At 43.1% G+C, this 27,204-nt stretch overlaps 1 long non-coding RNA gene across 3 annotated transcripts in view; it reads right to left on the bottom strand.

Annotated features, from left to right (window-relative positions):
- The window catches only part of LOC132833515 (uncharacterized), an 87,920-nt gene extending 60,972 nt beyond the window's left edge, over positions 1-26,948 (bottom strand). For all 3 annotated transcript variants that reach the window (XR_009647094.1, XR_009647092.1, XR_009647093.1), the window contains exon 1: positions 26,160-26,948. This is a non-coding gene — a long non-coding RNA (uncharacterized LOC132833515). The remainder of the gene's footprint in view (positions 1-26,159) is intronic.
- Positions 26,949-27,204: the final 256 nt, after the last annotated feature.

Genomic DNA, 27,204 nt, shown 5'->3' with positions numbered 1-27,204 from the left:
TAAACTAACAGGGCCAGAATCATGTTATAGCCAGTACAGGTAAAGATAGATCGCACAAAGCCATGTTGACTCTCCCTGATTAGTCCTTGCCTTATCTTCTTCTCTGCTCTCTTCATCTGTCAGGCATGGAACACATTGAAACACGTGTGAAAATATAGCATTGAATCATCCATTATATTTGGTTTTCTGATAAAGAATATCAATTTTGTTCAGTTTGTTTTTTTTGTTTAAACTGAGCTGGACAGCTGTGTTGTCCGAAAAAGGACAGGTGAATGGGCAAGTTAGATGGCAGATGGAATATAATGTGGAAAAGTGCGAGGATGTAAGGAATCTGGCAGGAAGAACAAATGTGCAGAGTAGTTCTGATGGTAAGAGGTTGAAAAGTGTCGAGGATTAAAGGGACTTAGGCGTTCTTGTCAATAGTCACAGAAGGCAGGTGCAGAAAGCTATCCAAAAGGCTAAAGGAATGTTGGACTTTGTTGAACTTCGAACACCATGTACATTTTTGATTTCCTCATCTCAGGAAGGATAGGACCATAGAGGAAGTTCAACAAAGACTTACCAGACTTGTTCTTGGGCTAATGGGACTGTCCTAAGAGATTGGGCAAACTGGACCTTTATTCTCTTGAGCTTTGAAGAATGTAAGGTGATCTCATTGAAATTTGCAAACCACTTAAAGAGATAGACAAGATAGATGCAAGTAAGATGTTTTTCCTTGGCTGGAGAATCTAGAGCACAGGGGCACAATTTAAAAATAAGGGAGTGCCACTTAGAACTGGAATGAGGGCAAATGTTTTTACTCAGGAAGTTGTGAACTTTTGGAAATCTCTACTACCGATGCTACCGGAGCATAGTTTCTGAGTATGTTTAAGGTGGAGACTGATAAATTTCTGATTACCAGTAGCATGCAAGTGATGGATGGGGTAAGTAAAAGGCTTTGAAGTGTTAATCAGACATGATTGTATTGAATGGCGGGCAAACGCCTGTTGCCGTATTAGTGTTACATATTGACCCTTGAGTGCAAGCAAATATAAACGTGAGTTTTGCATCCAGCAGGATTTTTTTGGTGATGTGGCAATACTATGGGCATTGATGTTGTAGTATCGAAGAATGCCTATTAGATCTAACTATTTGTATAAACATTATATTCATCAGGCACAAAAGTGTCTAGGCTAATATCAATAGTTTATTGATGTCCATGTTTTGGATGCTACGATCAGTTTGCAGTTCAACTTGATTTTATCAATAAATTATTGCTAATTAGGAAAACCACATAAGAATTTCCCAAATTTCAACAATATTTACTCTCTATCTAGCTCTATCTGTCTGAGAAAGGATTTTACTCACAAAATCCATGTTTTTGCTGAGCTACAGAAATCTCCTCCTACTCTGAAGCAGAGCTGGCTGTCTTCTGTGAAAGCAGGTCTCACAGTCAGAGCAGATTTTCCAATGGGTTTCTTGGGTTGCGGCATGGATTACAACCACAGGTCCTGCTGAGAGACTTCACTGAAGGGGTGGCTTCCAAGTATATGTTTTTTATCCCCCCTCACCGCAGGCCTTTGGCCAAAGGGGTCAATAAGCTCAATTTGGATGGGTATATGAATAGGAAGGGTTTGGAGGGATATGGGCCAGGTGCTGGCAGGTGGGACTAGATTGGGTTGGGATATCTGGTCGGCATGGACAAGTTGGACCGAAGGGTCTATTTCCATGCTGTACATTTCTATGACTCTATAAAGGAAAACATGTTTTGTTATTCGGAAATACAACATTGGAAATGCAGCTACATCGTATACATCAAAAACAACATTAGTTAGAAACCTCACAGTCATAGAATTGTGGAAATGGTGCAAAAGGAGGCCATTTGGGCAGCATGGTGGCTCAGTAGTTAGCACTGTTGCCTCACAGCACCAGGAAACCGGGTTCAATTCCTGCCTTGGGCAACTGTGTGTGGAGTTTGCACATTCTCCCCGTGTTTGCGTGGGTTTCCTATGGGTGCTCCGGTTTCCTCCCCCAGTCCAAAGATGTGCAGGTCAAGTGAATTGGTCATGCTAAATTGCCCATAGTGTTAGGTGCATTAGTTAGAGGGAAATGGGTCCTAGTGGGTTACATTTCCGAGGGTCGGTGTGGACTTGTTGGGCTGAAGGACCTGTTTCCATACTGTAGGGAATCTAATCAAAATTTGGCTTATTATGCCTGCACCATTTCTACTCCATAATGCCAATCTCCTGCTTTTCCCCTGCATCTCTGCGTACCATTTCTATCCAAAAAAATAACTATCCAACACCTAGGATAAACCTGCCTCCATTACATTTCCGGAAAGTGCATGCCATACATTAACTATCCTCTGCATTGAAAAGATTTTCTTCACGGCACACTTGCTTCAATTGCATATCCTTTGAATCTACGTTCTCTTATTGTTGTTCCTTTTACGAGCAAGAACAGCTGTTCCCTATTACTCTATCCAGTCAGCTTATGGTCTTGTAAACTTCTATCGCATGCCCTCTCAGCCATCTTCTTTCCAAGGAAACAGTTCCAACTTCTTCAATCTATCCTCATAGATAAATTTTGGCATTCCTGGAACCAGATTTGCAAATTGCTTCTGCACTACCTCCCAATGCATTCACATCTTTCATATAATATGGTGTCTCCAATTGTGCACATTACTCCAGCCTAGGTCTAACTTATGTTAAAAAAAATCACCTTTTGTATACTGGTCTTGTACTCCGTGCCCCTCATAATGAAGGACATTGTACCTTTTATTAACTGCTCTCTCCACCTGACCTGCCATCTTAAATACTTTGTTCACATATATACCCAGAGTGTGTGGTATATATATGCTCCTGCAGCCCATTTGGACATCTGAGGATATGATAAACAAAATCATAAAATACTGTTATCTGTTCTGAATAAACAACACTGACGGGTAAGCCACAGTACAATGTCAAGTTCTACCAGTTGCTAACTGTTGATTTTAAATTTAAGATGAATTATTTTTGTTTAGCAAAAGCAATAAGGGATATGGGTCAAAGGCAGGCATATTCAGTTAGGTCATGGATCAGCCATTGAACTGAATTGAACTTATTGTCACATGTACCAAGACACAGTGAAAAGCTTTGTCTTGCGAGCAATACAGGCAGATCATATAAATAAATAAATAAATAAATAAATAAATAAATAGGTAAACAGCAGCAAAAACAAAAACACAAGTGCAGGTGAATCAAAGAGTTTGAGAGTCCATTCAGTATTCGAACAACAGTAGGGTAGAAACTGTTACGAAACTGGCTGGTACATGTTCAGGCATCTGTACTTCCTCCCTGATGGTAGAGGTTACAGGAAAATATTGCCAAGAGTGGGATGGATCTTTGAGAATGCTGGCGGCCTTTCCTTGACAGTGGGCCTGGTAGACGGATTCTATAGATGGGAGGTTGGCCCTTGCGATTGCCCAGACTGAGTACGCCATTCTCAGTAATGGTCTCTGATCTTGAATGGTACAGTTGCCATACCTGGTAGTAATACATCCAGACAGAATGCTCTAGATGGAGCACCTATAAAAGTTGGCAAGCCGTCATGCCAAATTTCCTCAGCTACCAGAGGAAGAACAGACATTGTTGGGCCTTTGTAACCAGTGCGTGCACATGAAGAGTCCATGAAAGTTTGTTGTGGATGACCACTCCCAGGAGCTTGACACTCTCCACATGTTCCACCTCTGTGCTGTTAATGTGTAGGGGCCATGAGTAACATCCCACCAACAGTTAATAAGATGTTCCTTGGTTTTGCCAACGCTGAGACCTAGGTTGTTCTCAGAGCACCATTTCACATGTCTTCCATCTTTCATCTGTAGCCTGTTTCATCACCATCTAAGATTTGACTGACTATGGTGGCGTTATCAGCGAACTTTTAAATGGCATTAGTCTGGTATTTGACGTTGCAGTCATGGATATACAATGAGTACAGTAGGGGGCTGAGTACACACCTCTGGGGGGCTCCAGTGTGGAGTGTTTATGAGGATGAAATCTTGTTCCCAGTCTTCACTGATTGTGGACTGTGGATTAGGAAACTGAGGATCCAGTTGCAGAGAGTGGGGCTTAGACCGAGATCACTAAGTCATGACCTATTGATTGGTGGAACAAGCACACGGGACTGATCAGGCTCCTCCATATGTTCCTACGTAACATAAACTTGCTGGGTCAAAATCTAGGAATTCTCTTCCAAATGACAGAGCAGGTCTATTTAGACCACTAGATATCAGTAGTTTAGAAGGCATTTCACCTTCTCAAGAGCATCTCTGACAGGCAATAAAGGCTGAACCAGCCAGCATTCAGGAGTAAATAAAATCCCAAAGATTGTGCAGGGATGATAGACCTGGTTAGAGGTAGGTGAGAGTCAATCTTTGAAGGTTCTGAGAAATATTGACAGAACTCAAAATAGAGGAGCCTGAACCAACCAACTCTCATTCCTAGATGTGATGGTACAGAGAACACCAAACGGAGAATTCACCACAAAGGTAAACAGGAAGGCCACACACACAGACCAAGTCCTGAACTATGAAAGCAACTACCTCAACACACACAAAAGATGTTGCATCAAGACACTATTCAAAAGGGCCACAACACACTGCAGTACACCAGAACTGCAAAAAGAGGAAGAACACCTCTACAATGTATTCACCAAAAATGGATACCCCCGCAATTTCATCAACAGATGCCTAAGGGAAGATAACGGAATGAGGACATTAGATTACTTACAGTGTGGAAACAGGCCCTTCGGCCCAACAAGTCCACACCAACCAGCCGAAGCGCAACCCACCCATACCACTACATTTACCCCTTACCTAACACTACGGGCAATTTAGCATGGCCAATTCACCTGACCCGCACATCTTTGGACTGTGGGAAGAAACCGGAGCACCCGAAGAAAACCCACGCAGACACGGGGAGAATGTGCAAACTCCACACAGTCAGTCGCCTGAGTCGGGAATTGAACCTGGGTCTCAGGCTCTGTGAGACAGCAATGCTAACCACTGCGCCACCGTGCCGCCCACAAATCAAAGGACGAGCCTCACTACCATACATCAAGAACATTTCTGAACTGACAGCCAGACTACTACGACCACTAGGACTCATAACAACACACAAACCAACAGCCACACTCAGACAACAACTCACCAGGGCAAAGGACCCCATACCCAGCATGAGCAAAACCAATGTAGTGTATAAAATCCCATGCAAGGACTGCACAAAACACTACATAGGACAAACAGGAAGACAGCTAACGATCCGTATCCATAAACACCAACTAGCCACAAAATGACACGACCAGCTATCCTTAGTAGCCACACACGTGGATGACAAGCAACATGAGTTCGACTGGGACAACACTACTATTATAGGACAAGCCAAACAGAGAACGGCCAGGGAATTCCTAGAGGCATGGCACTCATCTACAGATTCTACCAACAAACACATCGCCTGGACCCAATATACCGGCCATGTCAGGGTCCATGACAGGATGTAGAGATTACTCCAGGGTGAAGTGATATTGGCTACAAGATCAGATGGAAGGAGGTCTGAAGAAGAATTACATCACCAACAGACCTGCTGTGCTTCTCCAGCACAATCTATTTTTATCTCAGATATCCAGCAGGTGCAGTATATAGCTTCTATTATCCTCCTTGGAGTGAAGCAAATTAAGGCAAGATTGGATAGAGGTGTATCAGATTATGGCAGGTTTAGCGATAGTAAAAAAATGTACCTGTTAGCAGATGGTGCAAAGCTGAGGAATACAAATTGCAGGTTTTGGACAAGGAATGCAGAGGGAATGTGAGGAAGAACGGCAATGATCCAGAACTCTCTGCCCACAAAAGTGCTGAAATCAAACAAAGTGAATGATTTTAAAAGGAAAGTGGATGGATGCTTGAGAAATGTGAACTTGTGGCAATAGAACAGAGGAAGTGGACTGATTTTGATGACCTTGAAAGCATAGGAAAATACAGGAGTAGAGGTAGGCCATTTAGCCCTGTAAGCCTGATCATCATCTGCAACAACCTCAATGCTGTATTCCCATATTATTCTCATATTCTTTAAAGTCATTCACATCTAAAAATCTATCGTTCTCTGTGTTGAATGAATTCAATGATTGAGCTCCATAGCTCCTGGGGTAGAGAGTTCTCAAAATTCACCAACCAAAGAAACTCCTCTTCATTTCAGCACTAAATAACTTTCCCCATATTCTGAGGCTACAGCCCCTGATTCAAGACTCTCATCTAGGGAGACACATCCTTTCTTCATCCACACTGTCAGGCCCATTAAGAAATGTATAAGGTTCTCTGTGATTACCTCTTATTCTTCAAACTCTTCAGTCTTCAAAAGAACACATACCCAGTCTCCTCAATCTCTCTTCAGAGGACAGGATTGTATCTCCATTACTATCTGGTGAACCTCCACTGCACTCTCATATTAGTTTTACAAAAGAAAACCACAATCATAAATAATACACGATCAGCAGGTCTTTGCCAAGACTCCAAAAACTGGAAAGAAACATCTTCATTCCTGCACTCAAATCCTTTTCTAATAGTGACCAACATACATTCATCTGTTAAGAGGACAAATAGCCTCCTTGTGTGTAGTACTGAGATGATAGTTATAACTCAATTCTTACCAGAAATCATTAGTTTTAGTCATAATCGACTGGTTGTGTCTAAACTGTAAATTATTCCATCATTTCCTCTCATGATTGAAGAACCCATTGTGTGATCAGTATGGGCATCCACAGAGCTCATGTTTTTTTTCACGCATAGGATGAGCTCCTGCAGCTGTGATTCCTCAGGCCTTCTTCAGAACACCACCCACAATGTACACGGCAGGTACTAATGCGACTCAACCACCTTGTCCATCTGATATGCTGCAGGCAAGAATGCCCCGAGACATGGTACATTGGCGAGACCAAATAGACGCTATGACAACAGATGAATGGACACTGTGCAAATATCACCATAGAGAGATGTTCCTTCCCAGTCAAGGAACATTTCAGCAGTCAGTATGCAGTTAATTGCAGGATCCTGTACAGCATTGATATACAGAGGGATTGTGGGATTTTTTTTAGATTAAGTTCCTTACAGTGCGGAAACAGGCCCTTCGGACCAACAAGTCCACATCGACCCTCCGAAGAGTAACCCACCCAGACCCATTTCCCTCTGACTAATGCACCCAGCACTATGGGCAATTTAGCATGACCAATTCACTTGATCTACATATCTTTGGACTGTGGAAGGAAACCGGAGCACTGGAGGAAACTCACGCAGACATTGGGAGAATGTGCAAACTCCACACAGTCACCCAAGGCTGAGAATCGAACCTGGGACCCTGGTGCTGTGAGGCAGCAGTGCTAACCACTGAGCCACCATGCCACCCAAGTCCATCGCGCTCTGAAAGTGGCCATTCAATAGATAGGGTGGTAAAGAAGGCATATAGCATTTGCATTTGTAGAATTGTATTTGTGGATATTCTATTTTTATTCAAAAAGCACACATTCTATAGACAGGCACTTAAACTAGAGGAGTACCAATATCTTGGGCGGGCAATTTGCTAGAGTATGTCAGGAAGGTTTAAACTAGTTTGGCAGGGGGATGGGAACCAAAGCTACAGATCAGAGGCGAGGGTAATTGTTGAATGTGTAGAAGTAGAATGCACAGAACCTGTCAGGAAGGATACACAGCTGATAGGGCAAAGAGATGGGTTAAGGTGTGTCTGTTTCAATGCAAGGAGTGTCAGAAATAAGAGTGATGAACGTAGAGCATGGATCAGTACTTGGAACTATGATGCTGTGGCCGCAACATGGATTTCACAGGGGCAGAAATGGTTGCTGGATGTTCCAGGGTTTAGATCTTCTAAAAAGAACAGTGGGGTGGGGGAAGGAGGGAGAGTAGCATTGTTAATTACAGACTCCATCACAGCTGCAGTAAAGGAGGTTGTTGAGGAGAATTTGTCTGAGTCAATATGGGTGGAAGTCAGTAACAGGAAAGGAGCTGTCACTTCATTGAGTGTTTCTATAGAACACCACCCCCACCCCCCAACCCCCCACCACCACCCCCCCCCACTCACCACCCACCCCCACCCCCACCCCCAAAATTGATTGGAATATCCTTAGTACACATAATCTGGATGGAGCCGATTTTGTCAGGTATGCCAGGAAGGATTCATGACTCAATATGTAGATAGGCCAACTAGAGGGAGAGGCCATATTGAATTTGGTGCTAGGCAACGAGACAGACCACGCGTCAGATCTCTCGGTGGTAGAGCATTTCAGTCACAGTGATCATAACTGCCTCACTTTTACCGTAGCCATGGAGAGAGATAAGAACAGACAATATGGGAAGGTATTTGATTGGGGGAAGGGAAATTATACTGCTATTAGACAGGAGCTGTGGAGTATAAATTGGGAACAATTGTTCATGGGAAATGCACAACAGAAAAGTGGTTTAAGGACCACTTGTTGCAAGTATTGGATAATTTTCTTCCATTTAGGCAGGCAAGGAATGGTAAGGAGAAGGAGCCTTCGATGACAAGAGGAGAGGAGATTCTCATCAAGAGGAAGAAAGAAAATTACTTAAGGTTGAGGAAGCAAGGATTTAGCACAGCTTTTGAGGATTACAGGGTAGCAAGGAATAAATTCACAAATGAACTGAGGAGATTAGGAGGGGGTAAGAAAAAGCCTTGGCAGGAAGGATTACAGAAAACCCAAAAGCATTCTGTACTTAAGTGAGGAATAAGAGAATGATCAGAGATAGGGTAGGGCCGATCAGGGATAGTGGAGGGAATTTGTGCCTGAAGTCTGAAGAGGTCAGGGAGGCCCAAAGAGTTTTTTGCTTCAGTATTTACTAGAGAGGGACCTTGTTCATAGTGAGAACACAGTGGACTAGATTAATAGGCTTGAACAGACTGATATTAAGAAAGTGGATGTGCTAGAAATTCTGGGAAGCATCAGGGTAAATAAGTCTCCAAGGTTAGACCAGATATATCCAAGGTTACTATGGGAAGAGAGGAATGAGATTGGTGTGCGTCTGGCAAGGATCTTTGCATCCTCGCTCTCCACGGGAGTAATACTGGATGATTGGAGGGAGGCAAATGTTGTCCTCTGTTCAAGAAAGGGAAAAGGGAAATCCCTGGGAATTATAGACCAGTCAGTCTTATGTCTGTGCTAAATAAGGTTCTGGAAAGGATTCTGAGAGATAGGATTTATGGCTACTTGGAAAAACACATCTTTATTAAGGATACTCTGCACAGCTTTGACAGGGGCAGGTCATGGCTCACAAGCCTTATAGAGTTCTTTGAGGATGTGACAAGACAAATTGATAAAGGTCGAGCAGGATATAGAGGAACCTTGGGCATCCTAATATCGGATTATCCAAAGGAAATCTTGAGGTCCCAATAGAAATATTATCTCGAAGAGGTGTTTCCAACACTGATCGCGTCTTTTGTTTACAGTGATTAAAAATGAACTTAGCTTACTGAAATGCTGCTGAGAACAATCCTGGACACCGATGGACGCCCAGGCACTTGTCTCCAAATGACTGACTTCCCACCCCCTCCCCGACACTTTCCCTAGAGTTCTACACAGGTGTGTACCTTAAAACCTCCTTCCCCAGATAGTCTCTCCAACATTGTCCTGTACAGGGCAAAGACGGCGCCTGTTAAAAAGTGTGTGTGTGTGTGTGTGTGTGTGTGTGGTGTGTGTGTATATATACATACACTATTCGGAGACTCACCAACCCCCCTCCCCCCCCAAATGGTGGTAGCAGCAGCAGCCACCTTGTTGTTCGTGTCCAGTCTGGCTGCCCCGAAGAGGGGGTGGGTACAGACGGGAGGAGAGATGGGTGGTCGGGTTTGGATGAAGTTGGGGCGGATTGGGGCGCGGTGTTGGACAGGCAGAGGGCAGTGTTTGACAGGGTTGGGGGTGGGCAGGGAGGCAGTTGGGCGGTGTTGGACACAGTGCAGGCTGGGGGGTAGTGTTGGATGGAGGTGGTTTTGGACAGGGCTGCATGTGGTGCGGGGGGGTGATGGTGCTGCACGGGGTGGCACATGGGGGGGGCGGAGTTGGACAGGGTCTAACGGGAGGCGGGTCTTGCGCGTGGTATGCTGCTGCTTAGTCTTCTGAACAGGGAGCGGACTTAACAGAAAACTCCAAGCCACATAGGAAAGGCATTGAATCGATTAACTGAAAAATCAATTATCCGAACGAAATTGTGCCAGCCCATCTCGATGCTATCAGCAAGGAATTTGATAAAGTTCGCCACTGTAGGCTCATTCAGAAAGTTAGGAGGTATGGGATACAGGGAAATTTGTCTTTCTGGATATGGAATTAGCTGGCCAGAAGACGACAGTGAGGGGCAGTGGCTGGAAAGTATTTCACCTGGTGATCGGGTGACCAGTGGTGTCGAGTAGGGATCTGTTCTTGGGACTTTGCTCTTTGTAGTTTTTATAAATGACTTGGATGAAGAGGTGGAAGGGTGGGTCAGTAGCTTTGCCAATGACACAAAGGTCAGCGGTGTTGTTGATGTGTCGAGGGGTGTTGCAGGCTACAACATGAAATTGACTGGTTGCAGAGCTGGGCTGTGAAGTAGCAGATGGTGTTCAATCTGGATAAATGTGAAGTGATTTATTTTGGAACGTTGAATTTGAATGCTGAATGCAGGGTCAAAGACGGGGTTCTTGGCAGTGTGGATGAACAGGGAGAATCTTGGGGTCCATGTACATAGATCCCTCAAAGTTGCCACCAAAAGTAATAGGGTTGTTAAGAAGGCCTATGATGTTTTGGCTTTCATTTATGGGGAATTGAGGTTTTACTGCAGCTCTATAAAGCCCTAGTTAGACCACACTTGGAATATCGTGTCCAGTTCTTGTTGCCTCATTATAGGAAGGATGCAGGTGCTTCAGAGAGGGTGCAGAGAAGATTTCCAGGATGCTGCCTTGATTGGATGGCATGTTTTATGAAGAGAGGCTGAGTGAGCTCAGGCTTTTCACACTGAAGAGAAGGAGGAAGAGAGATGACTTGATAGAGATACACAAGGTAATGAGACAAAGATAAAGTAGATAGCCAGAAAATTTTCCCCAGGGCAGAATGGCTGTCACAAGGGGTCATAATGTTAAGTTGATTGGAGGAAGGTAGAGGGGAGATGTCAGAGGTAGGCCCTTTACGCAGAGGGTGGTGAGTGCATGGAATGCACTGCCAGCCGTGGTAGTAGAGTCAGAGACATTAAGAACATTTAAGTGACGGCTTGATAAACACATAGATGGTAATAAATTGAGGGGTGTGTAGGTTTGGTTGATCTTAGATTAGGCTAAATGCTTGGCACAACATTGTGGGCCAAAGGGCCTGTACTGTGCTATACTTTCTATGATCTAATTTCTTTTATATTTCATTTGAAATTTTATAAATGCCTACTTTGGAAAAAGAACCAGTCTAACTCAAGATTGGAATACAAACAGATTCTAACCTCTTACCTGAGCTGAGATGTCACTTTGTTTTATAAAACCTTAAGTTATCTCGAGATTATGACTTGAAAGAAGTTCTGGGACTGACATATTAATGAATCAAAACCTGCAACCCATTTTAAAAGGTGAATGACTTAACAGCTATCTAGGTTTGTTCAATATATTGCATCAGTTGTATGACACTATGATCCTTTGCTATAAAGTACGTATCCTATGATCCTGTTCCACTAGCTGCCTGACGAAGGAACAACACTTCCGAATAAACCTATTGCACTATGATCTGGTTTGTGTGATAGTGTTTTTCCCTTTGTTCATTCCAGTCCAACCCTGGCAACTCCACCCCAAAGAAACAGGCATATAACCTAGTCACATTGCTCATTTGGAGAGTAAGGACATGCATGATGGGCTGAATTGCTTTCTGCTCACTACAGGTGTATAACAATTCCACAATAACTCCCTGAATCTGGACAGAAGGCTGAGGCAGACTGTTCACTAACAGTATCTTAAGGAGTGAGTCATATAGAAACATAGAATCCCTGTAGTGTGGAAGCATGCCATTCTGCCCATCGAATTTATGCCAACCGTCTGAAGGGCATCCCACTCTTTCCCTGTAACCCAGTTTTTCCCATGGTTAATCCACCAAGCTTGTACATCCCTGGATTCTTTGGCAATGCAGCATGGCCGATCCAACTAACCTATATATCTTGGGATTGTGGGAGGAAGCCCATACAGACACAGGGAGAACTTTCCACTGACAGTCACCAGAGGGTGAAATCGAACTTGGATCCCTGGCACTGAGGTAGCAGTACAACCACTGAGCCACCATGCTATGTTTCTTGCACTGGTCATTAAACCACAATGTGATCAATGAAAGAACATTTCACACTGAAGAATTAATGGGAAAATATGAAAAAGGGATAAAATTGCATAAAGTACTCAGCACGTTGACAATATCCAAGTCAGAAGGTCAGAGATCCCTTGGAAGACTTGAGAACTAGACGACAAGGTAGAAAGAAATTAAAAATCTTGTCCAAGAGAAATTCTAATGAAAAATCATGAACTCAAAACACTGTCTCTGTTCCTCTCTCTCCACATGCTGCCTGACCTGCTGAGAATTCCCAGCATTTCTTGATTGTATTCCAAATTCCAACAATCACAGTATTTTACTTTTGCTGCATCAGTGACTAATCTGAAATGTACAATTGCACAGTGGGGAGAACTGTACATACATTCAGATTCTAAATCCATCTTTTTACTATTTAACAGTTTAGTTTAGGGAGATCATTTTGAGTCAGAAAATATAATCTTGTGCCAAGTATTAGGGCTCAACCGAGTGTAAAAACATAGCAATTAAAACTTCAAACACCTATTTCAAATCCCTAACTCTGGAATTAAGGCTACAGTTGGAAGCCTTTATAGAAAGACTGAAATGTCTATCTTTTTAGCTTTATTTTTTACTTGCCCATCTTGCATCAATTAAATCTGTAGTAAGGTATAACATTTGCTTTCTTCATTTTGTCTAGTTTTGTATCTAAGATTGATACCTTGGTACTTTTACCTAAGATGACACTGTGTAGTGGTGGCACTGTACATTTTTCACTGTACATCTGTTCTTTTGTAACTTGAGTAGACATGACAATAAACCTAATTCTAATTCTACACAATGGTACAAAACACAATTAGAACATCACAACATGAACTTTCACTCCTGGTGGATCAACCAATTTCATAAATGGACAACTCATCAAGTGCTTTACAGCCAGAAAATTGTCAACAATCCACACAAATGAGAAGAGGTAAAACTGCTGTTAACTCATATTCAAAACATGTTCATTCGAATCATAAGATAGCACTTCAGATTAAAATAAACATCAAATTAGGGAGTGAAAATAGCAACAGCCAGAATTAACAGCTTAGTCAATGTTTGAACGGTTGTTTTCGGTGGAGATTTTCATTAAAAGATAACAGAAGCAAAAGCCTGTCTTTACAGATACTGACTGGCTGACTGTTGCATGTCTATCACTTGCTGCTTCATGACAATTTGGCGAGGTTTTCCACTCTAGGTTTGTGTGTCCAGTCCTGCTGCAATGCTGCTCTGGTACTGGAGGTATGACAGAGGTTGCTGCCAGCTTTAGACTATTCAGAATACTTGCTTTATTCTCATATATGACAGATGGTGTTCAACCCCATTTGGAGCACTGTTAGCGGATCTAGACACCACACCTTGGGAAGGATATACATTGTCTTGGAGGGAGTACAATGTAGGTTTATCAGGATGATACCTGGACTTTAGCGGTTCGGTTACGAGGAGAGATTGTGCAACTTAGGCTCGTTTCTGCCAAAATTTAGAAGGTTTGGGAGTTATTGGATCGAAATCTTCAAAATATCAACAGGAAAACATAGGGTAAGTAAGGATAACTGATTTCCACTGGTTGGAGATTCTAGAAGCAAAGAGCACAGATTAAGAATTAGGACCAGGTAGTTCAGGACCAATGCTAGTACTTGCTCACACAAATGATGATAAATTAGATTAGATTACTTACAGTGTGGAAACAGGCCCTTCGACCCAACAAGTCCACATCGACCAGTCGAAGCGCAACCCACCCATACCCCTACGTTTACCCCTTACCTAACACTACGGGCAATTTAGCATGGCCAATCAACTTGACCCGCACATCTTTGGACTGTGGGAGGAAACCGGAGCACCCGGAGGAAACCCACGCAGACACGGGGAGAACGTGCAAACTCCACACAGTCAGTCGCCTGAGTCGGGAATTGAACCCGGGTCTCAGGCGCTGAGAGGCAGCAGTGCTAACCACTGTGCCACCGTGCCGCCCACGAAATGTTCAAAACTGTTCCACAGACAGCAGTGGGTGCTAGGTCAGTTGTTAATTTTAGATCAGAGGTAGACATGCCTTATGAAGCAGAGAGGTATGGGCCAAAGGCAGGTACATGGAGTTGGTCACAGATCTGTCATGACTTTGTTGACTAGTGAAACAGACTTCAGGAGCTGTATGGCCAATGTTCTTGTCCAGGTGAGAGTGAGGACTGCAGATGCTGGAGATCAGAGTCAAGATTAGAGTGGTGCTGGAAAAGCACAGAAAATCAGGCAGCATCCGAAGAGCAGGAACATCGACGTTTTGGGCAAAAGCCCTTCATCAGGAATGTTCTTATCCCCACCTCTGTCCTTGTCCAAAGCTCAGGGTGAGTGATTCACATGGGAAGACAGAAACACAGAACATGGAATAGTTAATTCCAAAAAATGGAACTAAACTGAACAGATAGTTCACATTCTTAAACTTCATCTAAATTTCACATTTTGATAACTTTACTTTGGAATGTTCATGTAGCATGCCATAATCTTCCTCCAGAAATTAGTCCATAACACCGTAATTGGAAAGCCAATCATGGGGTGATAGAGTAGAGTAATTGATTGTAGAAATCAATAGCACTGATAAAACAAAATTGGCAGACAGTTTATTTGTCACTACTGGCCCTCTCATTAATGAAACTGCTTTGATAATGATAATCACTAATGATAAGGTCTTGACAGGATCAATGTTTCCTCTTGTGGAGAATCTAGAACTAGAGGTCTCTGTTTCAGAAACAGAAGACACCCAATTGATTCAGAGATGAGGGAGGAAAAAACACATCTGCGAGGGTCATCTTTGGAATTTCATTCAGAAAAAAATGTTTGTGGGAGTCAAGATTTTGACTCTTTCTCAGACAGAAGTTGGCAGATTCTCAAAAAACAAGGTGTGGTGGGGGGGGTGATGGGGGGCAAGTGAAAGATTATCGAGGTAAGGTCTTCGAGCAGGCTTGAAGGACCAAGTGGCCTGCTCCTGATCCTTGCAAGGATCCTCCATCGCCAGACCCTGACCACACGACGCCTGGAGGAAGAGCGCCTCATCTTCCATCTAGGAACCCTCCAATCACACAGGATGAATGTAGATTTCTCCAGCTTCCTCATTTCCCCTCCCCCCACCTTATCTCAGTCTCAATCCCCGGATTCAGCACCGCACTCTTGACCTGCAATCTTCTTCCCGACCTTCCTTCCCCCACCCCTCTCCAGCCTATCACCCTCACCTCCTTCCACCTATCATATTCCCAGTGCTCCTCCCCCAAATTCCCTCTCCCCTACCTTTTATCTCAACCCGCTTGGCACACCAGCCTCATTCCTGAAGAAGGGCTTATGCCCGAAACATCAATTCTCCTGCTCCTTGGATGCTGCCTGGCCTCCTGTGTTTTTCCAGCACCACATTTTTCAACTCCGCTCCTGATCCCACCAGGAAACTCAGCATGGAGCTAAAATTTGCAACACTATCAGAAAATCTATGTCTAATTGAAAATGTACAACTGTCACCATTTTATTTTAAACTATCTATTCATAGCTTTGTAACCTCTCAATTTAACAAAATTAAAAAGGTGAAAATGTTGTAATGGTCATATAAGTTACATATTGAGGTGCCTTTTAAACACATTGAGGGCTTTTACCTTCACCATCAAACAAGCGGTGAGTTCCAGACACCCAAAACTGTTTGCACTGTAAATCTTGAAACTGATAGCTTAAGGGATAAACGCATGGCATAGTCATATAATCATAACATTATACAATACAGAAGAGTCCCTTTGGCTCATCAAGTCTGTAGTGTTAAAAATACATTCCTACTCACACTAGGCCTTAAATGTCATGATATCTCGAGTGTTCATACAATTACTTTTTAAATGTTGTGAGGTTTCCCACCTCAACTATCCCCTCAGGGAGTGCATTCCGTATCCCACCACCTTCTGGGTGAAAAAAAGCTTTTCATCAACTCCCCTCTTCACCTATTGCCTACTACTTTAAAATTATGACCTCTTGTTATTAACCCTTCAACCAAGGGGAACAGTTGTATTCAGTTTACCCTGCCTAAGCCCTTCATAGACATGTACATGTCTATCAGGACCCCCATGAACCTACTCTGCTCTAAAGAAAACAGTCTGAACCTCCCTATACTAAATTATTTGACCAATACAGGAAAGCATACCAAAGACCTTCTTCACTATTCTATCTTTCTGCAACTCTACTTTCAAGGAGCTATGAACCTGCACTCCAAGGTCTCTTTGTTCAGCAATACTCCCTAGGACTTTACCATTAAGTGCATAAGTCCTGTTAAGATTTGCTTTCCCAAAATGCAACACCTCACATTTATCTGAATTAATCTCCCATCTGCCACTCCTCAGCCCATTGGCCCATCTGTGTAAAGTAAATACTTGTAACATGAGACTCTAATGAAATAATCTGATGTTCTTGTCCATAAGTCTTTCAAGAAATGTCAAAGGACACACAATCAGTATACACAATCATCTCGGATGCAGTGTTTACAAAGTAAACATTAAAATGTTGTAAGGGCATTACCCAACTCAGTAGCTCTTTTGCAACGGTTGATTTTTTTTTCTGGTCGATATTTAAGTTCTTTTTGAAAAATAACCAATTGGTCTTTCAATTCCACAATCATCCTCCTGTAACAACACAGCTCCAACACCTAAACGCTTGCATTGATGGCGACTTTGAAGGGTTTCAAAAAAATTTTGTGTGACTAAAACTGGAGCAGCGGTTAACACTGCTTTTAAATTCTCAAATACCTCCTGACACTGTTCTGTTCACTGAAATTTTGTGTTTTTTTTAAACAAATCTGTCAATGGTGCCACTACACCATTAAAATTTGGTACAAATTTCCTGTAGAATCCACTCAATCATAAAAATCGTAGCACTGCCTACCTTGAGGGTGAATTTGGGAATTGCTCCATGGCCTTTATCTTCATGTTCTTCAGTGTCGTATGTCCATATCTGATGTTATGTCCTAAGCATATCACTTTCACCTTTGCAAAATATGTTTTTGCCAAGTTTACGATCAATTTTGTCTTTTGTAGTGTTTCAAAGCACTCTGCCAGATGTTCCATGAATGGCTAAAGATCAGTAAGTCATCTATGTCAACAGCATAATTAGTCAATCCTGCACTAACTCTGATCATAAGCCTTTCAAAAGTGGAATATATGTTTTTCATTCCAAAGGGCATTACTTTAAATTAATATAGCCCATTTGGCGTTACAAAAGTAGAAACGTCTTTTGTTCCCTCTGACAAAGGTATTTGCCAGTGACCACGAAGTCCAAATTTGTAATGGAAGTGGCTTGTCATACATTTTCCACACAATCCTCCAGCCTTGGAATGGGGATGAGTCAGATTTCATTACAGCATTGACCTTCTGATAATCTAAGATCCACTCACTTTGCCACATCTGTACACCTCTTTCGAACATCGCTCCCCTTCTTTCTGAGTTAGTGCTGCTTTGAGAGGATGAAGCTTGTAAGAGTGTTGTTTTATTGGAACCGCATTCCCTATATCAACCTCAAGTACTGTGGCAGTAGTCCTTCCCATTCTATTTCTACATAGGTCATCATAATACTGTAACAAGTCTTTCAATTCAATTCTCTGTTCTGGGGCAGATAACTCACTACCCTTTCCCATTCCATAAGGACTTCCTCATTATTCAATTAATTCTGAGGCATATCAAAATCCAAATCATCTGGATTTGATTCCTCACTAAGTTGCTGTAACTAGTGCCTGTTTCTCAGGTTCTGGATTAGAGTGGTGCTGGAAAAGCGCAGCAGTTCAGGCAGCATCCGAGGAGCAGGCAAATCGACGTTTCGGGCAAAAGCCCTTCATCAGGAATACTGTATGCTGCCTGAACTGCTGTGCTTTTCCAGCACCACTCTCATCCAGAATATGGTTTCCAGCATTTGCAGTCATTGTTTTTACCTGTTTCTCAGGTTCCCTTTCTCTGTCATAATAGAGTTTCAGCATGTTCACGTGACATACCCAATTTTTTTCCTATCTGGCATTTTTACCAAACAATTCACCTGACTTAACTTCTTCTCATTCTGATAGGGACCACTAAACCTTGTTTTGAAGGTCTCTCCTACTACTGGTAACTGCACCAATACTTTATCCCCTTGGGCAAACGTACAAACTTTAGATTTCTTATCTGCTTCTTGCTTCATTAAGCATTTTACAGCCTTCAAATGTTGTCTAGCTCATTCACCTATGCTGTTTAATCTTTCTCTAACCTCAGGTACATAATCCAACTGAGAGATCTCGGATTTTGGACCTTAATTAATTTTAAAAAGGCCTTCTTACTTCACGTCCGTATATCAATTCAAATGGAATAAAATGCACTGATTCATTTGGAGCATCTCTAAAAGCAAATAATATAAATGGGAATGCCTTTATCCCAATCATTTGGGTAATCCTGGAAAGAAGCCCTCAATATTGCCTTTAGGGTCTGATGCAACCTTTCCAAAGCTCCCTGGGATTCAGGATAGTACATACTAGATTTAAAGTGTTTGATGCTTAAACTATCCATGCCACATTGGGGGGGTGTTCTATAGAAACACTCAATGAAGTGACAGCTCCTTTCCTGTTACTGACTTCCACCCATATTGACTCAGACAAATTCTCCTCAACAACCTCCTTTACTGCAGCTGTGATGAAGTCTGTAATTAACAATGCTACTCTCCCTCCTTCCCCCACCCCACTGTTCTTTTTAGAAGATCTAAACCCTGGAACATCCAGCAACCATTTCTGCCCCTGTGAAATCCATGTTGCGGCCACAGCATCATAGTTCCAAGTACTGATCCATGCTCTACGTTCATCACTCTTATTCCTGACACTCCTTGCATTGAAACAGACACACCTTAACCCATCTCTTTGCCCTATCAGCTGTGTATCCTTCCTGACAGGTTCTGTGCATTCTACTTCTACACATTCAACAATTACCCTCGCCTCTGATCTGTAGCTTTGGTTCCCATCCCCCTGCCAAACTAGTTTAAACCTTCCTGACATACTCCAGCAAATTGCCCGCCCAAGATATTGGTACTCCTCTAGTTTAAGTGCCTGTCTATAGAATGTGTGCTTTTTGAATAAAAATAGAATATCCACAAATACAATTCTACAAATGCAAATGCTATATGCCTTCTTTACCACCCTATCTATTGAATGGCCACTTTCAGAGCGCGATGGACTTGGGTGGCATGGTGGCTCAGTGGTTAGCACTGCTGCCTCACAGCACCAGGGTCCCAGGTTCGATTCTCAGCCTTGGGTGACTGTGTGGAGTTTGCACAATCTCCCAATGTCTGCGTGAGTTTCCTCCAGTGCTCCGGTTTCCTTCCACAGTCCAAAGATATGTAGATCAAGTGAATTGGTCATGCTAAATTGCCCATAGTGCTGGGTGCATTAGTCAGAGGGAAATGGGTCTGGGTGGGTTACTCTTCGGAGGGTCGATGTGGACTTGTTGGTCCGAAGGGCCTGTTTCCGCACTGTAAGGAACTTAATCTAAAAAAAATCCCACAATCCCTCTGTATATCAATGCTGTACAGGATCCTGCAATTAACTCCAAACTTTTCCTTCACATTTGATCTCCCAAAGCTCAGTACCTCACACTTACCTGGAATAAACTCCATCTGCCATTTCTCTACCAGCATCCACTGTTTTATCCTTATCAATCATCTTTCAGAAGAATTCAATCAAATTTATAAGACATGGCCTACACTACATAAAGCCATACTGATTGCCCCCAATAACATCAAATTTTTCTAAACACCCAAAGGACAGTACAGCACAGTAACAGGTGCTTCAGTCCATTAGTCCCTGGTGTCAGACAGGTCCATTAGTCGGACAGGTCACGGGGTCTCCAGGGAACAGCGGAGTCTGTCGGGATATGAGAGTATACAGTTTAAATTTCTTTTAGTTTCAGATTTTCTTCAGTTCCTGGATGCAGTCAGAGAAGTCACGAGGTCACATATTTGGGCAGTTGCTTTACCTGAAACATTATTTGGATAGTGTCTCCCACCCATCCTCCTCCTCGAACCATAAACAACGTCTGTGTCGGTTGGTAAGATGACAAGCATTTTCTTTTGTGTTTCTTTTTTTTTCTGTCAGTCTACTTGGGAATTTAGAATAGCGGGAATGGAGGTTAGGGTAATTGAATGCTCTTCCTGCAGCATTTGGGAGGTAAGGGTCCCTGTTGACTTTATTTGTGGGAAGTGCACCTAACACCAGCTCCTCAAGAAGAGTGTTAGGGAACTGGAGCTGGATGAATTTTGGATCATTCAGAAGGCGGAACGGGTTATTGAGAGGAGTTACAGGGAGGTAGTTATTCCATAGCTGAGATAATGTTTGAGAACTCATTCGCTGAGGTAGTTTGGGCAGAGCTTAGAAACAGGAAACAAGAGGTCACTCTGTTGGGAGTGTTCTATAGGCCTCCAATTGCTCCAAGGATGTAAATGGAAGGATAGCAAAGATAATTCTTGATAGGAGCGAGAGTAACAGGATAGTTGGAGGACGTTAACTTCCCCAATATTGACTGGGAATACTATCCTTCAAGTAGTTTAGATGGGTCAGTTTTGTTCAATGTATGATGCAAGGGTTTTCTGACATGGTGTGTAGACAGGCCAACAAGAGGCAATGCTATATATTGGATTTAGAATTGGGTAGTGAACCCGGCCAGATGTTAGATTTGGAGTTCGGTGAGCACTTTGGCGACAGTGACCATAATTCAGTTATGTTCATAATAGCAATGGGCAGGGATAGGTGTGTACCACAGGGAAAGGCAAACTATATACCACAGGGAAATACCAAAGGTATATACCACAGGGAAACTGGGGGAAAAGGCAACAATGATGCGATTAGGCAAGATTTAGGATGCATAGGATGGGAAGGAAACTGCAGGGGATGGACACTCTTGAAATGTGGAGCTTATTCAAGGAACAGCTACTGCAGATCCTTGATAAGTACAAGGATAGATATCAGACAGGGAATTGTCAAGAGAGGGAGCCATGATTTACTAAAGAAGTTGAAGCTCTTGTCAAGAGGAAGAGGGAGGCTTGTGTGAGAATGAGGCATGAAAGCTCAGTTAGAGGGCTTGAGAATTGTAAGTTAACGAGAAAAAATGTAAAGAGAGGGCGAAGCAGAGCCAGGAGGGGACATGAGAAATTGTTGGCAGATAGGATCAAGGAAAACCCTAAGGCCTTCTACAGGTATATCAGGAGTAAAGATTAGGGGAAGATCTAGACAAAGATTAGGGCCAATCAAAGATAGTAGTGGAAGGTTGTGTGTGGAATCTGAGGACATGGGGAGTGCTTAATGAATACGTTTTGTCAGTATTCACTTTGGAAAAGGGCAATGTTATTGAGAATATGGAGATACAGGCTACTAAATTAGATGAGATTGAGGTCGACAAAGAGGAGATTTTAACAATTTTGGAAAATCTGAAAATAGACAAGACCCCAGGGTCGGATGGGTTTAATCCTCGGATTCTCTGGGAAGCCAGGTCGGAGAATGCAGAGCTTTTGGCTTCGAACTTTATGTCATCATTGTCGACAGGAGTAGTGCCAGAATAGCAATTTATTCCCTTGTTTAAGAAGGGGAGTCGGGACAACTTTGGTAATTATAGGCCAGTGAGCCTTACTTCGGTTGTGGGTAAGGTGTTGGAAAAGGTTATAAGAGATAGGATTTAAAATCATCCGGAAAGGAATAATTTGATAAGGGATAGTGAACACTGTTTTGTGAAGGGTAGGGCATGCCTCACTAACCTTACAGAGTTAATCGAGAAGGTGACAAAACAGGTGGATAAAGGTAAGGCGGTTGAAAGTTCCACACGGTAGGCTATTGCACAAAGTAAAGAGTTTCAGGATTGAAAGTGATTTAGCGGTTTGGATTAGAAATTGGCTAGCTGAAAGAAGACAGAGGGTGGTGGTTGATGGCAAATATTCATCATGGAGCTGAGGAAAGGCTGAGGGACTTGAGGCTGTTTCCATTGGAGAGAAGGTTGAGAGGTGACTTAATTGAGATGTATAAAATAATCAGAAGGTTAGAGAGGGTAGACAGTGAGAGCCTTTTTCCCCGGATGGTGAAGGCTAACATGAGGGGACATAGCTTTAAAAAGAAAAGGGATGATAGATCTAGGATAGATATCAAGGGTAGTTTCTTTACTCAGAGCAGTATGGGCACAGAACAGCCTGCCTGCAGTAGTAGTAGTCATAGTAGACTTGCTGATGTTAAGAGCATTTAAGTGGACATTGGACATACACATGGATAATATGGAATGGTGGAGGCTAGATGGGCATCAGATTAATGTTGCAGGTCAGCGCAACAGAGGGCCGAAGAGCCTGTACTATGCTATAATGTTCTACGTTCTATCTTCTACAATGTCCATAAGAATGTGAGGACTGAAGATGCTGGAGATTAGAGTCGAAAGTTATGGCGCTGGGAAAGCGCAGAAGGTCAGGCAGCATCCAAGAAGCAAGAGAGTTGATGTTTCGAGTATCAGCCCTTCATCAGGAATTTCCACCATTTCTGCCATCTACAGTCAGACCACATCCCTGTGATATATTTCCCTCTTCAGTACTATCAGCATTCTGCAGAGACTATTCCCTCCACGACTCCTTTAAGTCCACCCTCCTCACCAATCCATCCTCCACCTTCCCTTGCCACAGCAACAGGTGGAAAAACCTGCACCCACATCTCTCCCTTCACCTTCATCCAAGGCCCCAAAAGGATCCTTCCACACACACCAGAGATTTTCCTGCACATCCAAACACCTTATCTACGGTGTCCGTTACAATCAATGTGGTCTCCTCTACATTGGGGAGACAGGACTCCAACTTGTGGAATGGTTCAGGGAACATCTCTGGGACACACACACTCCACAACCCCACTGCCCTTGTGGCCAACAACTTCAACTCCCCCTCCCACTTCGCCAAGGACATGAAAGTCCTGGGCCTCATCCACCGCCAAATTCTAGCCATCTGACACCTGTAGGAAAAACTCATCTTTCAACTTTGGGTATTTCAACCACAAGGCATCAATGTCGATTTCATCAGTTTCCTCTTCTCCCCTCCCCCACCTCATCTCTGATTCTACCCTCCAACTCAGCACCACTCTCATGAATTGTCCTAACTGTCCATCTTCCTTCCCACCTCTCTGCTCCACCCTCTGCTCTGACCCACAATCACACCCCCACCTGTAGTCTTCTAAACTACATTCCTCCCAGCCTTACCACCTTCATATTTATCTCTCAGCCTCCTTCACCTGCCACAATGTCTGTGCCAACCATGATGCCATTCTAAACGATTCCTATGTGCTTGCACAATATTGGCATCTCTCTGTTCTCTGCCTGTTCATGTGTCTGTCTAAGCACATCTTAAACTTTGATATCATCTGTGATTCTACCACCTCCATTAGCAGTGCATTCCAGGCACCTACCCTCACTGTAAAAAAAAAAAATTTTCCTTTCACATGATCTTTTTTCCCTCTCAGCTTAAACCTATGTCCCCTAGTACCCATTTCTGCCCTGGGAAAAAAAAGCTACAATTATCCACTCTCCATGCCTCTCTTAATTATATATACTCTTCTACCAAGTCACTCTTGAGCCTCCAATGCTCTATCAAAAACGACTGCTTTTCAATTCAGGAAACATCCTGGTAAAATTCTTTTGCACCCTAACAAAAGTCTTCATATCCTCCTGTAGTGTGGTACCTACAATTGCACACAACACTCCAAATGTGGCAAATTTAAAGTTGTATACAGCTGCAACATGACTTGCCAACTTTTTTTACTCAGTGAATCAATCAATAAATTTAAGCATGCAATATACAATTTGAGACCATCTGAGACAAATCAACACTCAACACCATGAAAGTGAAGAACTTCAGGAGGCAAATTTCCTGGATACTTGAGTCCATTGTCCAGTAGTTCACTTTAGATGAGCAAGTCAAAACAGAAATGGATTACTGGTTGCCCAGTGTTTTTCAAAAACCCAGCCAAAAGAAGTGAACCTCGAGGCAGTTCTCCAGCAGCTTGACTTGCCTGGTTTCTCACCATTTCTGTAACTTGCCCCAGCCCTGACAACCTTTCATGATTCAAGATGATTACCAATATTTACCTTCCCACCAGCCGCCTCATCTCTAACCTCAGGAATTCTTCTATGATCCTTTGTCGGACCTCTCAGCCAGCTTTGACAAAGCTTTGGACATTTGGTGCAAGTATCCAGTCAGTGGAGAAGGTCTGCTCAGTTAATGGTGCTACATAAATGTATTGCTTGTTGCTGTTGTTTCTGTTTCTAAGAAACCAACCAACATTCGCGAGGTCACTTAGCCAACCTTTGAGCATTCATCAGCTTGCGACCAGGACAAAGGTGGATTTTCCTTTCATAAGGCCATAAGGCGTAGTAGTGGAAGTAAGGCCCAGCGAGTCCACTTCGTCATTCAATCATGGCTGATGGGCATTTTAACACTACTTACCCGCACTCTCCCCGTATCCCTTAATTCCTTGCAAGATTAAGACTTCTTCAATGCCTTGAAGACATTTAACATCCCAGTGAATTCCACAGGCCCACCATTCTCTGGCTGAAAAGATATCTCAGCATTTCTGTTCTAAATTGACCCGCTCTAATTCTAAGGCTATGCCCACGGATCCTAGAACGCCCGCCTGATGGAAACAAATTCCCAGTGTCCACGCTTTCTAAGCCATGTATTATCTTGTAAGTTTCTATCAGATCTCCCCTCAACCCTCTAAACTCTAATGAATACAATATCAGGATCCTCAGCTGTTCATCATATATGTTAGGCCTACCGTTCCAGGGATCATCATGTGAATCTCCAATGCCAGTATGTCCTTCCTGAGGTGTGGGGCCCAAAACTGGACACAGTATTCCAATTGGGGCCTAACCAGAGCTTTATAAAGTCTCAGTAGCACATCACTACTTGTACATACCAACCCTCGAGATAAATGACATTGCATTTGCTTTCTTAACCATGGACTCAACCTGCAAGTCACCTTTAGAGAATCCTGGACTAGCACTCCCAGATCCCTTTGTACTTTGGCTTTAGGAATTTTCTCACCCTTTAGAAAATAGTCTGTCCCTGTATTCTTTTTTCAGAAGTGCAGGACCTCACATTTGCTCACATTGAATTTCATCAGCCATTTTTTTGGACCACTCTCCTCAACTATCCAAATCTTACTGCAACCATCCTCTGACCCCCCCACCACCCCCCTTCAGAACTACCTGCCTGTCCTTATAACTTTCTATCATCACAAACTTCACCAGAATGCCCCAGTCCCTTCAGCCAAGTCATTAATATATACCGTGAACAGCTGCAACTCCAACATTGAACCCTGCAGAACCCCACTTGTCACTAGCTGCCATTCCCAACTCTCTGTCTTCTGTCAGATAGCCAATCCTCAATCCACGCCATCGTAGTACTTAGCGGTGGGCAGCTGCAAACATCTGACTGAAAGCTCAAACGTAGTACCTCACAACTTTCAGTCGAGGATGTTTACAGTAGCACACGCTGTTTCGGGAATCCTATCGGACAGTACCATCTCAAAATCCGCTAGCGAGAGCAAAACCGATAATTTAATAAAAGAAATTAAAAATTTAAGTTATCGATTGGATAGAGACTGCGAAAGACTGGGTTTATCAAACAAATTAATTCGCAGCAGATTGAGCAAGGTCACCCAACGCGTGACTCACCAGGGTGCACGATGGGGGGGTAAAAAGAACTCACATCGATGCCTTATTTAGCCGGAATGGGTAAGTCAGCAGTCAAAGGTGGAAAGAACATTCACTTACCACTTCGAATGAAGCCAACAATTGCATACAAACACCCAACTGATATCTTACACCTCCAAAAATAAAATCCAGCAAAGAGTGCCTTATCTTCACTCAGAAGTCGATTTCCTAGCTTCTCCGAGCAGACGAAATGGAGTTGTGGGAAATCCCCAAAGTGCTCAACCAATTTATCAAACAGACCTTGTCCAGGCCGTGGGTTCGAGCTGACCACAGACAGTCCAACGGAAGAACAAGTCCAGACCAGGGACAGCTCGCTTATCAGTCACTTTTCGTACATAATCACATCGGATTCAAATGACACAGCTTCGATGCATTGATAACTTCACCTTGTAGATAACGTTCGTGAAATAAATCTTTTGGTCTTTTGTTTAAAAAAATACTTTAGGTGACCTTATTGAATTCAAAAGTTAACGGGGGGGGGGGGGGGGGGAGATTTTCCTTTGTGCTTCTTAAATCTCAAACTGTTCTCTAAAACAAAATGCCCCTAGCCTCAGGAGACGATGCTTTTTTTTCGTTGGCACTTTGTAACACAAGCTGTTGTAAAAGCCCGATATTTGACGAATAAACTTCTGAGTCCCCAAATCAAAAAGAAGATTGAACAGCAGCTCCAGCCCCGAGAAAATTAAACTCCCAGACTTTAGCGAGAAAACGTCTACATCTCCCGCACGGTCTTGCTTGAGTACTGAAGTAAGACGGTCATTTCCTAGTCAGCAGGTGAAGCCGATATGGAGTTCTAAAGCAATCAGCTTCATTGCCATTGACTTTGCGCGACTTCAACTTCCGGGCAACCCGCATATTCTCACCGCGTCCAGTTATTAGCAGAACAAAGCAGAGCTTTATCACAGCAGAGCAATCCAGCATTCCAGGAATTCTTAACATTTGGCACATTAATTCAAGGTTGGGGGGAGGGGAAGTATACTTCCTCAGATACACACCCATAAAGCTACCAGTCCAGCACCAACATGCTTCTATTTCATGAAGTATACAGCACCAGGTTATAGTAAAACAGATTTAGTTGGAAGCATAGCTTTCCGAGCGCTGCGCC

Source organism: Hemiscyllium ocellatum, chromosome 3 (genome assembly GCF_020745735.1).
Source record: "Hemiscyllium ocellatum isolate sHemOce1 chromosome 3, sHemOce1.pat.X.cur, whole genome shotgun sequence".
Classification (NCBI taxonomy): Eukaryota; Metazoa; Chordata; class Chondrichthyes; order Orectolobiformes; family Hemiscylliidae; genus Hemiscyllium; species Hemiscyllium ocellatum.
This window is presented reverse-complemented; position numbering and strand designations above follow the sequence as displayed.